Genomic DNA, 14769 nt, shown 5'->3' with positions numbered 1-14769 from the left:
TATCACCAAGTCAAAAAGCTAATGCAAGTGTCACCTTAGTTTAAGCTAATGCCGTCTCTGTCTTGGCTACCAAAGTAGTTTTCTCATTGGTCTCCCTGCTTCCACTCTTGTTTGCCTGAGGTTCACTATCCACGCAACAATCAGAGTGGTCTTTTAAAAGCATGAGTCAGATTTGCCTGAAACACAACAAAGGCTTTCCCTAATATTTAGAATAAAACCCAGACATGATTTGGTCCCTGTCTCCTCCTTGTTCTCATCTGGCAGGGTCCTCCTCTTGCCTACCACAGCTCAGGAACACTAGCTTCCTTTCAGGTCCCCCAGCAGGCTAGTTCCTTGCTGGGCCATGCTCTTTCCTCTGTTTATTCTAGGACCGCCCCTTACATTCAATCAACTATTGGTCACATTGTCCGGTTTGTTTTCCCCAACCCATTTATTGGAAGTAGCCACCAAGTACTGTCATACCATCTCTCTGCATACACTTACACTATTCTCTGCATACACTTACACTATTTAACAGTCATCTCCTTTATTTATTGTTACGTTTTGGCTACCTTCACCCAATAAAAATACAAGTCTTTACGACCAAGGACCATGCTTGACTTATTCATTTGTATCCTCAGAACCTAGGATAATGTTTGCTATGTAGTGAGTGCTCAGTAAATATTGATTGAATACTAACCTTCTTTACAGTTTTCCACCTATGATGTAAGACTATAAACACATTATAACAAACCTAGGTCTATCACTAATTCAATTGATTGTGTCTCCTATGTAAATAGTGATTCGATGTATGAGGTGTGATCACAAAATATGGCAAATGTATAAATTAAAAAAAAATATTACAGTAAAAGACACATTGCCATCAATCCCCCTCAAAATACTCCCCCTCACTTCGAACACACTTATCTCATTATTCTTGCCACTTTCTGAAGCAGTTCTGGAAGTCCTCTTTTGTGAGTGTCTTTAGTTGCGCTCTCATGGCTGCCTTGAAGTCCTGAATCATTTTGACTTTGGGAAAAAGCCAGAAGTCACACAGTTCCAGATCCAGCGAATAAGGTGGATGAGGACACACCATAATGTTTTCATTTGACAGAAATTGCCATACCAGAAAGGATATGTGACACAGAGTGTTGTTATGATGGAGGATGAAGTAAAGACTCTCATGAAAGAGGACTTCCAGAACTGCTTCAGAAAGTGGCAAGAATGATGAGTTAAGTGTGTTTGAAGCAAGGGAGGGTTTTTTGAGGGGGATTAATGACAATGAGTATTTTACTGTAATAAATTCTTTTTTATTTAAACATTCACTGTATATTGTGATCACATCTTGTATCTTTCCTGTAATAACACAGAATGTCTATAATGTCTTCTGCCTTTTTTTAAAGAATGAATTTCTACTGCCCTTGAACTGAAAGTAGCTTTGTATCTTTTTCATTATGAATTTTAGGCATTTAATTTGAGTCTGTATTCAATTTTCAGCATCAAAACAGATTATTTTATCTTTCCCTTCTCTCTCTTTAATTTTAGTTTCAATCAGGGATACCTATAATTTTAGGAGCCTAAGGCCAAATATTTTAAAGATCTTCCTACTGTAGAGAAATGTAGTGAAGAGGTCTGCCCTTGACTTTGTGGTGCCCGGCAAGAAAGCCAGCAGGGATTGTTCATGCCCATGGGCACTTCTTTTCCTTTTCTTTTCTTTCTTTCTTTCTTTCGTTTTGTTTTTTTTTTTTTTTTTTGACCCTAAGTAACAACACTAGGGCTGTGGTGAAAGCAAGATATCAAAATATATTTTGTCTAATGAAGCTTCAGTTTTAATATTAGATGGTAGACATAGTGCCCAGAAGGTGGTGAGGTTGGGAAAACAAATTTCTGACCCACTCAAGCTGACTTAGGGCTGATTCAAGCACGTATCTATGATCTGTGCTTCCAGGTGCTCATGAAACCAATTCATGTTGTAAAGACCCCATTGGAAAACCAGTTATCATTTATTTGAGAAGAGTATGATCCTTAAATCCACGACCCATTTAAAGTAAAGATCTAGACTCAAGTGATATTTAAATTGTAGTGGATGACCATTAGTAGGTTATAAAATCAATTCAATGGGTGATGATCAGCATTTTTTTAAAAAAGGAAATGTAATAGAATTGAATCAAATAGAAAGTATCAGAGGGCATCATACGTTATAAAATTCATAACAGTTTCATAGAAATTATGTATCAGTTTTATGACTTGTACTCATATGTTTGGCATCATGATGTAAAATACATTTCTCATTGTGAATGGGGTCAAAAATCTGTGGAAGCCACTAGAGGATATTGGATTGGGTTGGATTGAGTTCATCTGACATAAAATGAAGAATAATTTACACAGAGAATTTTCCCAAGGGTAGGAAGACCAGGCTCCAAATAAAGGCAAAGTCAATTTGTCACTGATCCCCATTAAATAGAAAACTGCTGAAACACAGAAGAGAATTTGTTAGACTCCATAATTCATAATTCCCTCAAATGTAGACTCGTGTGTTTTGCCCACTGATGGTTCAAAATTTGTTTAATGGTGTTTTGAATTTCCCAACCACGTTAAGCTCCTTGAAGTAAAGTGGTCATATAATTGTTGTGCGTCTTTGTAATGCTGAGAACACATTAGTCATATAAAACATTAATTGAAAAATAAAAATACGAGTAACTAAAAATCAAATATAATCTGCATCATTTTAGCTGGCCAGGCATTATCACCCAGTAGCTTTGCTCACCATGCTAATCGGTCCATAGCATACATATCAGTTTTCTGTCTGTGCATGTTTTTAAGCCAAATCTGTTTGAATTTATATAGGCCATGCAGTAGTTCCTATATATCAAAAATGTTTTTCAATAATTCCAAATAGCTTGTCATAATCCATTCAAGGGTTTTTAAACCTTCACATCTGTGATTCTATCAAGGAAAGGTATCACACCCTCCTACTATGATTTGTTTTTCTTCATTATGGTGAGGTCAGAACCCAGAAGAGGTGGAAATGGCTTCAGGTCCCTATTTAGATTCCTTTGTCTAACTCTGGTTTAAGACCAGCTCCTCCTTCATTATCCAAAGTCACTGCGTTAAATTAAACGAGATTCCTGAGAAGCTGAAGCCAAGTGTGACTAACATCTTGTCTCAGGCACACGTCAAGTTTGGTTAAGAATTAGACTCCCCCTCATTATGGCCGGGACATAGGAAGTCTCTTTGCGTGTGACCCAGCATGAGTGAACAGGTCTCATGTTAGTTTGCAGCAATTTACTTTTATATTTCACTTTTGTAGTTCACAGCAGGTCCTTTTAGGAGGAATAAAAGGGCTTCCTCTGTAATCTGCTTTTATTGTTTGACTGAAGAGGAGAAGCAAAACATATTTCAATCAGAAGAATTATACCTGAGTGCTGTAAATGTTTCCAGAGTGAACAGAGAGAGCCGTGATACATTTAAGGTCAGGGCTAATGTTTTAAGAGAAAAATGTCGATGGCAAACCCATGGGAAATAAAATCCTGGACGGTCCTAAGTGAGCTATCTCATTGGATAGTAATCAGGTGATAAGGCCAGACATTCCAGTGATTAGCTAAAACAGATAAGATGCCCAGGCTTCAGAAGAAAAAAGAAAAAGAATAGCCGTCACTAGGATACGCAGTGACTTCTGTGGAACTTGAGTGCCATGGTTTTATGGCAAAACCACCTTTCTATTGATTAGTGTTGATGAGATGAGGGGGGGCCCCACCTTGATGGATTATCAAAGTCTAACTAATCTTGTTTTTTTTTACTATTTAATCTTTCTTGTTGCCATGGTTAGAAATATGTGCAAACTAAATCCTTGTTTCTTCTTTCACTTGACCTTATTCTGATTCATCAAATTGATTCTCTTACACTCTGAACTATGCCAATTATTGTGTCTGTCAAGCCATACATTCATTAGAATATTGGGGCTAATGGACAGGCTCTAAGAGCACATTCATCTTTAGAAATACGGTAAAAGCTAATTCTTTTGGCTCAGCAAAGCTCAGGTTGACATCTTGCCACTCTTCTGCTGCCAGGAATATCTGGTGACTTAATGAAGCAAAGATCTTAAACACACAACTCAGTGGATTATTCAATATCAAGGTTTGCACTAGAGTCTGTGAAAAAGGATTAACACTTTCAGTTCTACAAAAGCACAGGCGATGAATTAAAACACAGGAGAACTACCACAATGGACAGTGCCTCAGAAGGATTACACAGTAACTTGTACCTCAGGAGCCCAGTGATCTTCCTTTTCATATGGTATTTAAAAAATAATCTTTTATATGCTGGTGGTAATGCAACTGGATTAGTGGAGCCCACGGGTTGTGACTGTTTAAATATTAATTGGGATAGCACTGTCTAAAACAGTGGTTTTCAAACCTGACTGCATACTAGAATTCTCTAGGGAGCTTTGAAAATGTGTAGATGCCTCGTCCCCACCCCTAGAGAGAATGTTTTAATTGGTTGAGGGTGGTGTCCTTGGATCAGAGTATCTTAAAAGCTCTCTTGGTTTTTTGCCTGTACAGTTAGTGTTGAGGATCAGTAGTAAATAAATGCTAAAACAGAATAGCTTCTTGTTACCAGAAGGTGTGACTCCAACATCCTATTCTTTTCAAGAGTCTCAAGATACTCTTGTTAAAAGAGTAAAGCAAGCATCTTGTTTCATTCAACCCCAGTTACTCTGGCCTTTGCCATGTGATAGCATATGATGAGATGTGCTGAATGCTGAAAGCAGTTAAAACATTTGACCGTTTTTAGCAATGCTTTTGTAATTTTCAAAATATACTCAATACAAAATTTATGCTCTAGAAAAGTCTTAGTTTTTGCAGCATCTTGGAATTTGTCCATCAGAGCCAAAAATGCAAAGGACTGTCTGTCAGTCCAGTAAGCAAACAAACAAAAATCATAAACCTGTCCTGCTCAGTTAATTTAATTGCCCCCCCTCAAAAAAAAAAAAAAAAAAAAAAACAACAACAAGAAGAAGAAGGCGACAGTTACTTATTCATCAATTTGTGGCAGAAAATAAAATCAGTGTTATTCTATATTATCACTGAGATAATTTGTTGCTATCTTCCACTACAATCTTTCCTCTCCCTAACACACACTCAGTGACCGCTGTCTGTCACACACACACACAAACACACACACACACACACACACACACACACACACACACAGGAATGCTAACAAGAGGCCCACCATTAATTGTCTGTGGAGTTTTGTCATAAAAGTCATTCAGCCGGGGCGTCAAGGTCACATAGTTGAGTGAAGGACCTGGGATGAACATCTGTGACTCTTTCTCACCCTGTGTGCTCTGCTATTTGGGATAAGAACACTCAGGACCAAGTGGCTAGAGAAGGTGACAAGGTGAACTGACGTGGGGCCCTTCCTTAGAGATGAGTGTGATTTCTATATTTCTCCACAGGCCTCCCCTCCTAATCGTGTGTGTCTGAGGAGTGCACATGTGGACACCAGTGGGGGTTCTTATGGAAAGACTGATGTCAAGTTCCTGTTTGGGCCTGGGTTCTGTACAGACACTTGTCAGGCCAAGGGTCTTCCCAGCAGTAAAGCTGATGGCAGAACCTGTGACCTGCACCCACAGCCAGAGCCCTGAATCCTCTTCTGTCCGTCCCCTATGACCCTGTGTTTCATCACAAATCCCTTCTAAGGGTTTCTCTAACCTTCCTCTGACGTGGCCCTCTGACGTGACACCAACCAGCACGAGTGCCCCCGTGCCTTGAGTATCTAGTGATTGCCTTTCAGGGGGTTTCTTAGTAAAATACCGTAGAAAGGGGGAGAAGCCAAGGCAAGCAGGACTGCAGGCACAGTCCAGCCTTTAGGGGAAACGGAATCTGCTTTGGTGAAGTTCCTCCAATCCTGTCCTACTTTCGTGTCTCTTCTCACGATGGCGTTCGTAAAAATGCAAAACTTCTATGCTTTTGATTGCTTTCTCTGTGTGTTTGTTTTCATAAAAGACCTTGGTGGCCTGTATGGTTTTCTCTAAATCCCTAACTTCACACATTCACATTCTAGTAATTCTGATACATTTCTCTCTGATCTGAATTTCCTCTCTGATCAATCTACCTGTACAACATCTCCTAACTTTGACGTGTCTTCCTGATCTGATTGCTTTATACAAAAGATACCATTTATGACATTTTTTGGTTGGGCTTTGTTTTCATTTGTTATTTTGTAATGCATTTCACAATGTAATACTAAAAAGAACAGTATGAATTTTTATTGTGATAGTGCAGTTCTTCTAGTCTGTTCTTCTGAAAGTGACATCTTCTTTACCAGGTTCAATGGCTAAGCCCAGAAGCATTATCTTTTGACCATCATCAATAGCTTTATTCTGCTTCTTGCCCCATTTAAAAAAAATACGTTGCTATCTTCCACTGCAATCTTTCCTCTCCCTAACACATGACTGTTTTCCGGTACTTTTTAACAACATATTTCAAACATTCAGAACAGTATAGAAATAGAAGTAAATACCTGCTCATGAGCACATTCAGTCAATTCTTGACCTTTTCACCAACCTGCTTTAGTTATTTTTGAGGGAATAAAACATTGCAGAGCAATTAAAGTCACCTATGTACCCCCTTTTCTCTTTTTTCATTCACCTCCTGGGTTCTTCCAAGATAAGCACTAGCTTACATTTATTGTCGTCCCCATGCGTGGATTTTATCATTCTTAAATGCATCTATCCATAAATAAAACAGCATTTTGCTCAAGTGGCATTTTATGAAGTACTACTTCATAAATAGAAGTATTCTGTAACTCCTTTTTTTTTTTTTTGGCTCAATGTTAAGATTTTGAAACACATGGCTCAAATGTATGTGTTTTAACTCCTATATCATGTTCTATTGAATACATACAATGTGTTTGGTCAGCTGATGGACATTTTGCACTCTTCAATTATTATAGACAGTGTTTCGATTAACATTTCTGTGCCTGGTCTCTTCTGTGTCCCTAATGCATTATTAGTAGTGTAACAACTCCTGCAAAATTAAACTTTCTTGCCACGTAATGCCAGGGGGCTGCAAGGCAAATGTTCAGGCTTCCATTTCATTTCAGTACCCTCTAGGAGCTTCCATAGTAAGGTTCTGACCAGGACAATTAAAAGAGGTTGAGCTACCTAATTAGAATCAAAACAGCCTGTGGTGTGAAGTCTTTGTGATTCCTGAGCTCCTTTAACTGTAAATTTGCACTGCTCTTGCAGTAAGTGATTTCTGATTTGCCACTTTCCCAGTGTTACCTCTAATTTACCTTCCCCTTGGAACTCAGAGGCAATTGTTCCATACAGCCCTTTAGGACGAGAGGCTTTTCTGTGCGACCTTTCAGATACTTGCATTTTGAGCCTCCTAGATCAATCAGAGATTTAATGTTTAAGGTCACTATTCCAACTTTCCGTGAGATGGGCTCTTCCTCCTAACGAAACTGGAGTCACAACCACCCATGGCTGATAACTGCACTCAGAACTGGACTGCACTTTATCCCATTTCTGCCTTGGGCTCATTTCTTTATATAACAATAGGGAAGCATTTCCTGCAAAACCTTATCAAATAATTTTAGCAATTGAGTAACCATAAAATCTAGGTCTTGTAATACTGCATTTTCAAGCAGTACCAGTGAGCTTTTGAGTCAGTCATGGCAGCTTCTGCTCCATGCGATTATGTCCGTCTTCCCAGGTGACCTCCCACACCTGGGTACATGCAGGTCCAATTCTGCTTCTTCCTGCAACCTGAGCTGCTTCAGGTTGGGAAAGAACGCCAGTTTGCCTTATGCTGCTCTTCTTGCACTCTGATGAAATCAAGAAGAGTAGACCAAGCCAGGTTACCTAGACCACCACCCCTTCACTGATTTTTTTTTTTGGTTTGAGACAGTCTCTTGTTTGACCCTTGTGATATTCTAGAGAGCTGTCAGCTTCTGTCCCCCATGAGGCTCCCATATTTTGCAGCTGAGTAATCAGAGTTTTTCTACTTCTATTATATTGTCCACCAATAATTTCAACCTGCGCCACATTAGTTCTATTAGAGAAAACAGGGCAAGGGCCAATATTAATAGAGAGGATCAATTCCTCGGGTCAATATCCTGATTAAACAAGACTCATGGCCCTTCCACTTTCAATAAACTATATAACATTTGAAATCAGGAAAATCATAAGTGGTGTTGCCTATGCCAACTAAGGCTGTTGCCTACGTTCTTCATTTGAGCTTTCGTCAACAGCACCCAGCTCTGATTATCCCATTGCTTAGGAGTTAGGATGGCAGGCATGAGGAAGCCAGCTGGACATCAAAGACTGAATTCATCAGAGGAGGAAGGATGAACGTGCTTTCCATTGTAAAATTTCCCTTACAGGAAGGGCTACCCTATGAATTCCCAATCTTTTGTTTCTTGCTGGGATGTATAGGCAGGTGTCATCTCTATTAGAGAAAAAAAAAATCACCATGAATCTCCAGGAAAATAGGAGATCTTTTTTTTTAAAATTGTTTCTTTGTTTTTTCAGTGACAGTTGACATTCAATATTGTATTTGTTTCAGGTATACAGCATAGTGGTTAGGCATTTGTGTTTTATGCAGTGATCCCCCCAGTTAGTCTCGTACACCCCTGGCACTCTACATAATTGTTGCAATGTTATTGACAGTGTTCTCTATGCTGTACTTTGCATCCCTGTGACTATTTTGTAACTAGCAATTTGTATTTCTTAATCCCTTCACCTTTTTCACCCAGCTCCCCAACCCCTCTCCCATCTGGCAACCATCAGTTTCATTTTCTGTGTCTACGAGTCTGTTTCTGTTTTGTTTGTTTGTATATTTTGTTCTTTAGATTCCACGTATAAGTGAGATCATATGGGAATCTTTGAGCACTCTAATTCTCATAGGTGAAAAATAAAATGGGTAAGACAAGAATAAAAAGCAAGATAAACTCAGGGCCAGTCTTACCCATGAGGCTTTGAGTTGGTTTGCGCAGTTGGCTTGTGTGACTATTTAAACAATACAAAAGGACCTGGTATATGAAAACAAAGCGGCCCTCCCACCTTGGCTAAGGGAAAGGGATAGGACTGGGTCTGTTCACCATCATTACTTTATTTCTTGCCTTAAGCTCTGCAGCTTATTGTGCTGGCATGGCCATGTGTGAGCGTGTGCTACTCCCACTCTTCCTGAAGCCAATTTATTTAAATTCGGGACAATCTGCTACAGATTCTTCCTAAACTGAACTGTCAGTTCAGTCTCCTCTGGGGTGGCATGGTGGTGTCTGGGCTCCCAATGTTTGGTCTTCCATTCCTCCAGCCTAGTTCTCATCTGAGGGGGGGGGAGTGACTGAGCGTTGGCTGCCTCACCAAGTGAGAACGCAGCTCCAAAAATGAATCGTTTGTCGCTTGTGAGCTTCTAGTCTTTTGCCCATTATTCAAATTGTACGGCTTGAAGAGTTTGATTCTTGGCTTTTACTGATGGTAGCTGATGAAGATATATACCCATTAATCAGTCAGCTAGTATTTGTTAGTAATATACTGTGGGTCTAGCTTTAGCCTAGCTAATTAGAGCACTTAGATAGTGCTTGTCTTTGATGGTAAGTAACATAGATGGTTCTTACTTTGATAGTAAGTCCATGGACAATTGGAAAGTGTGTGTGGGTAATTCTCACCGGTGGGTGAGCTCCACAGGAAATACTGGGGGAGCCACTGCCTGTCATGTTACTGGGCTGCACTGCGACGCAGCAGCCATCCCTATTCCACCTGTGGAGGCTTCCTTGATTATTGCCTTAGAGCGCAGCACCCCCTTTTTCTGCTAATAAATGGAAAAGCCAAAAATGGAAGGTTTCTATATACAAAGATCACGATCCCTTACATCCTTGCTGGCTCGATGACTGGACGGGGTGTGGTCAGGCAGGCGTTTCCCCCTGCTCCCTGTCCCCTCTCCCCAGCAACCCACCACACCATCTCCAACCTCCAGTAGCCTTTCAGGTCTAGCCCTGTGTGCTTCACAAATATTACTATCACATGTAAAGTCATGTGGAAATGTTTGGGAAGCTCTCGTTAGATAAGGTCCTTGGGCCTATCTGTACTTTAGGATCACCTGGGGAACTTGAAATTTAAAAACCCACTTCTAAGCCCCACAGACAATTAAATGAGAATTTCTGGGTAAGGCCTGGGCATTGACATTTTGAAAATGGTCCCCAGGTGATTTGAATGTGCATGTAGGGCCGGGGGACCACTGCTCTGAAATTCAGACTAGCGGAGTGGATATTGGAGGTAGAAGGTGGGAAAGGAAATTTCTGGGAAGAAGGTGGGGGTGGGGTTGTGACCTGATTGAGGTTAGAAGACGAGGCGCCAGATGGGGGCTGAGGGATGCCGGAGGATAATCCCTCCCTCTGAAGGGTGTAACTTCTCTGTTTTTTACCCCCAGAACCTAGGAATAGTCACCTTTGTTGCCCAGCATTACATTTCTACTTCGTACTTGGCAATTCTTTTTAACTACTGAAGGACCAGGCTTGGAGAGAGAAAGGGTGTCTGCCCCGCCCCGCATCTCTGTTGTTCTCAGAGAAAAATATGCCTCATGCTGGAATACATGGGTCTAGGGATTTGCACTGGTGATCAACTCTGAAGTGAGCCAAGATCCCAGGGAAGCTGGGTGTGGTGGGGAAGTGTACTTGTTGATAAGAGCCACTTGCAAGTGGACAACTAGTCAGGAAATGAGATGGAAATTTGCTTTCCTAGGATGTACCACAGAAAGAGGATACTTAAAACTTAGAGTGAATGCTTGAATTACAAAGGCAATAAAATATAATCAGTGTGTGTGTGTGTGTGTGTGTGTGTGTGTATAGAATGTTCATATCCTCTTTTACTCATCACTACCAATGCCTGTGATCTAAGGAAGCAGGCCGACTCACTCCAAACCAGTCCAATAAATGATCATTTAACTGAACGGCCAAATCAATTCAATAGGCAGTTTGCCAATTTTTCTAATTTTACATCTTTACCGGAAGCTCGGGTATTCAAAAGTGGTTAAAAATAATCACACTACATTGAAATTTAAAAATTTATTGCTGGAAATACAAATTAAGGCTTATGTCCTAATTTAAGGAATTGACACAGGAATATTAAACATACCTAGAATTAAAAAAAAAAGAAAGTAAATAACAAACACATGTGATAGAAATAAGTGGACAAAAAATCAATTCACACAAAAATTCCTGGTTTTTAACAAGTGGAATATGTTGATCTGGTAACGATTTGAACAGATATTTAACATGAAAACTGCAAACCATTCAAAGTAATGGAAAAGAAATGAAAATGCATGAAAGGTATCAGTACCGATTGTGGTAACAGTGATGAGACAGTAAGTGTAAGTGAGAAAAAGCAATAAAAAAGTATACATTTGGTTAAATCTTATAATCTTAAAATGCTAAAAGATGGGCAAATTTGAATAAGGGAGAGACAAGAAAAAACATGTTACTTGTTAAATTTTGGCTACTAGTTGCTAGAGATCACGTACTAATAATGATACACTACTTGAAAAATTGATAAAAGAAACTTAAAATTTTTGAAATGCAGAAATGACACAGAAGAGAAGAAATCAGCATAAACTGAAAAGTTTTCATATGAAATTCAGAAATAAAAATCAGTCAACTAAAACTTTGCAGAAATCCTCAAAATGTCAGAAGTCATCTCGTCCTATATAAATTACTGTTTTATAAGTAGTTGCTTTTTAAAAACAAGTATTCTGATAAATACATGCATTGGTAAATATGGCAATTGGCCATTTAGCATATTGATTTTTTTGTGAATTGATTAGAATGGTAAGGGTATAGCATAGTAGAATTACTTCCATTTTCCAGAGAAAGTTAGTTTCATAGATAAAAGAATAAAGTTCATATCTGTTTTGTCTGTATGATTACTTGTTCCTTAGGAACCTGAAGACTATAGAATAGATGATTCCAGCTCATGTCTGACATTTGAAAGGCACAACAAAAATAGTTCACAAAGAATATTAATTAAAGGATATCAGATAACAAATATAAAATGTACTATAGCTAATTGCCAGAAAACCTCCTAACAAGCTTTTCAGAAACACATATAATGTCACTTGAGCTCTTATAGAGAAGAATTAAATCAAGCTAGAGAGCTCCAAGTGCTAGCATATATGAGAAAATTGTCACTTCCAGATCTAGAATGGTATTTGGCACATGGTATGACATATGTCATCTTCACTGCAAGCACTTTCTTATGCATATGGTCCCTCCAGCTAGAGGAGCCCATCCACAGTGTATTTTATCAATAGTGAAGACACCCAGACTGAAAATAATCTTGCATTAAGTAGAATGAACTTATATTTGACCAAGAAAGCAGTGTATATTTTATAGATACACTTTTCCTTAAGCCATTATTGTAAAAAATACTGTACACTGGTGATATAAAATATCACCATACTTACATGCTAAACATTAATTGTATTATAACAAGAATTTGAATGTTCATTAAATATACGGGGTTTGTTATGGATTCTGAGTCCCATATCTGGCTAACATTAAACAAAAAAACTTTTTTTTTTTCCCAATTAAAAATGGGTTATAATTTTGTATCTTTTTTATGTGTAGCATTGAGAGTTTTGTTCGTCAATAGGATTTCAATATGTAACTTTCAAAAGGACGTCTTAGCACAAATTCCTTGATTATGTCTGACTGTTTCAATAAAGTGAAATTATGTTAAGTAGCTAATATGTAAATGCACTATGTTGAATAAAGCCAAGTTCATTCCCGGTTAATAGATTTTTAAATGAAAATAATGTAGCACGTCATTTGTGAGTTCTGTTTTGATTGTTTTGCTTCCTTGAAAAAATACAGGAAAGTAATTTTAGAAACTGAAATAGACCATATTTTAAATGCTCTTTTTAATAGTGGAAAATGATTTTTAAAAAAGTACATTTTACTCAGTGTGGCAAGTAAATTTCTATAGACATTAAGAAAACTCACGGCTAAACTTCAACTGCTATTTTTAAATGTCGGAAAGGACCAAAGAATTATTTTGAATATAAATAAATGGAATTCGGAAATACCCAAGACTTCAGAAAACTAACATTTTAGTTAAAGAAATATTTCCTCACATTGTTGAAGAAATCTGTCATAGGATTTGCAAAACTAGTTAAGCACTTTTTACCATTGCTCTATGGCTTATAGACAGAGAATCTAGACTTTAGTAAATTACAGTAGAATTATAGTGTTCTTTCTGTTGTGATGCCTATTGGATGCAGTCTCCACAGGCAAGAGGCATTTAGCTCCATCTCCCTTTCAGATTGTTTCTGGCAGTTACAATGACTGTCATAAGAGCCTATCTCAGATATTCTAGCTTTCCTGCTTCTGGGCCTGTGGTAGAATTGCACTGCCTCACTCCCCTTAAAATTAGACATGATCATGTGACTTGCTTTGAAGACTAAAATGTGATTCCAGGGGATGTATCATTTCTGGGTGGAAATTTTAAAAGATAGGGTCCCATTTGCTATATTCTCTTTCCCTTTGTCAGACTTTTTGGGGGCACTTTTCTGCATGGACAAGTCTCTATATCTTGGTTCCTAGGGGAAGGCACAAGGAGTGCCCCGTTGATCCAGTGGATATGAGAAATAAGACCTTGTTGTTATAAGTCTTTAAGATTTGGGGGATTATTTATTACTGTAACATAATGTACCTATCCTTACTCAATTTAACAATAATAAAAGTAACAGCAAGTTAGCTACTATCCTAGAAAAGAAAACCAACAACAACAAATGTATCACTATTTGTTAATGAGACATCACTTTTTCGATAATGTGAAAATATATATACAGTGAGAAAGTTAATCAGTTAAAGTGTGTTTCATGAAATTTTATTCGATTTTAATGTGTGATATAGAATGTATGACTGATCCTGTGTCATTTTATTTTATAGACGGGTCAGGAAATATTTTCTGTACATGGACTGATAGTACATAGGCTAGGGTTTGCAGGCACTGTGCTCTCTGTTACAACTACTCAACTGTGTCACTATAGCCTAAAATTAGCCATAGGCAATATGTAAATAAATGGCCATGGCTGTGTTCCTATAAAACTTTATTTACAAAACTGGGTGGTGGGCCTGATTTGGCCTAGTGGCTATAGTTTGCCAACCTCTGTTATTAGATATTTATGAGACCTAATATGCTTATATTGGCATTGCTTTTATTTTCCTATATGATCCAAGCAAGCATCTTTTCTTAAACGTGAATTCCCTTTTTTTTTAAACCACATTCCTATTCTTTTTTTCTTTTTTTTTTTTGTAGTGTAAGTGGTATAATTGGCATCCAGGCAGAAATGATATTTCCTATACAGTGAGAAGATATTCAACTCCTGATATACTGAATAATATGAGTTTTGACAAGTTTAAATATTTTAACAGATAAGGCTGTTGAAGCACAGTGAGACAACAGATTGGCTTGAAGTCATGAAAGCAGTTTGCAGAAGAGCAGCGTCTACAGCCCTGGTCTTGCTGGCACCACCTATTCTCATTTCATTTTCGTTATTATACACTGACTTCCAAACGACTAGAACAGGTTCAGAAGGATAAGGCCAAAACATTTAAACAGGGTTTCTGACTTTATTTAAAGACTCTAGAAACTGATTTCAGTTAATAATGCATAGAGGAGGTTTTAAATGAGTATATGTGAGTCTATACAGAGTGTATTAACCTTCAGTTTAAGGTGTTTTCACGGTAGGAGGAAAAGGAAGATATAGAGTCCTGCTATTA

At 38.3% G+C, this 14769-nt stretch overlaps 1 pseudogene; it reads right to left on the bottom strand.

The window, feature by feature from the left end:
* The window catches only part of LOC141570791 (PH-interacting protein pseudogene), a 56282-nt pseudogene that overhangs the window by 33251 nt on the left and 8262 nt on the right, over positions 1 to 14769 (bottom strand).

Source organism: Rhinolophus sinicus, chromosome 3, assembly GCF_057876585.1.
Source record: "Rhinolophus sinicus isolate RSI-liver-muscle chromosome 3, RSI-T2T, whole genome shotgun sequence".
NCBI lineage: Eukaryota > Metazoa > Chordata > Mammalia > Chiroptera > Rhinolophidae > Rhinolophus > Rhinolophus sinicus.
This window is presented reverse-complemented; position numbering and strand designations above follow the sequence as displayed.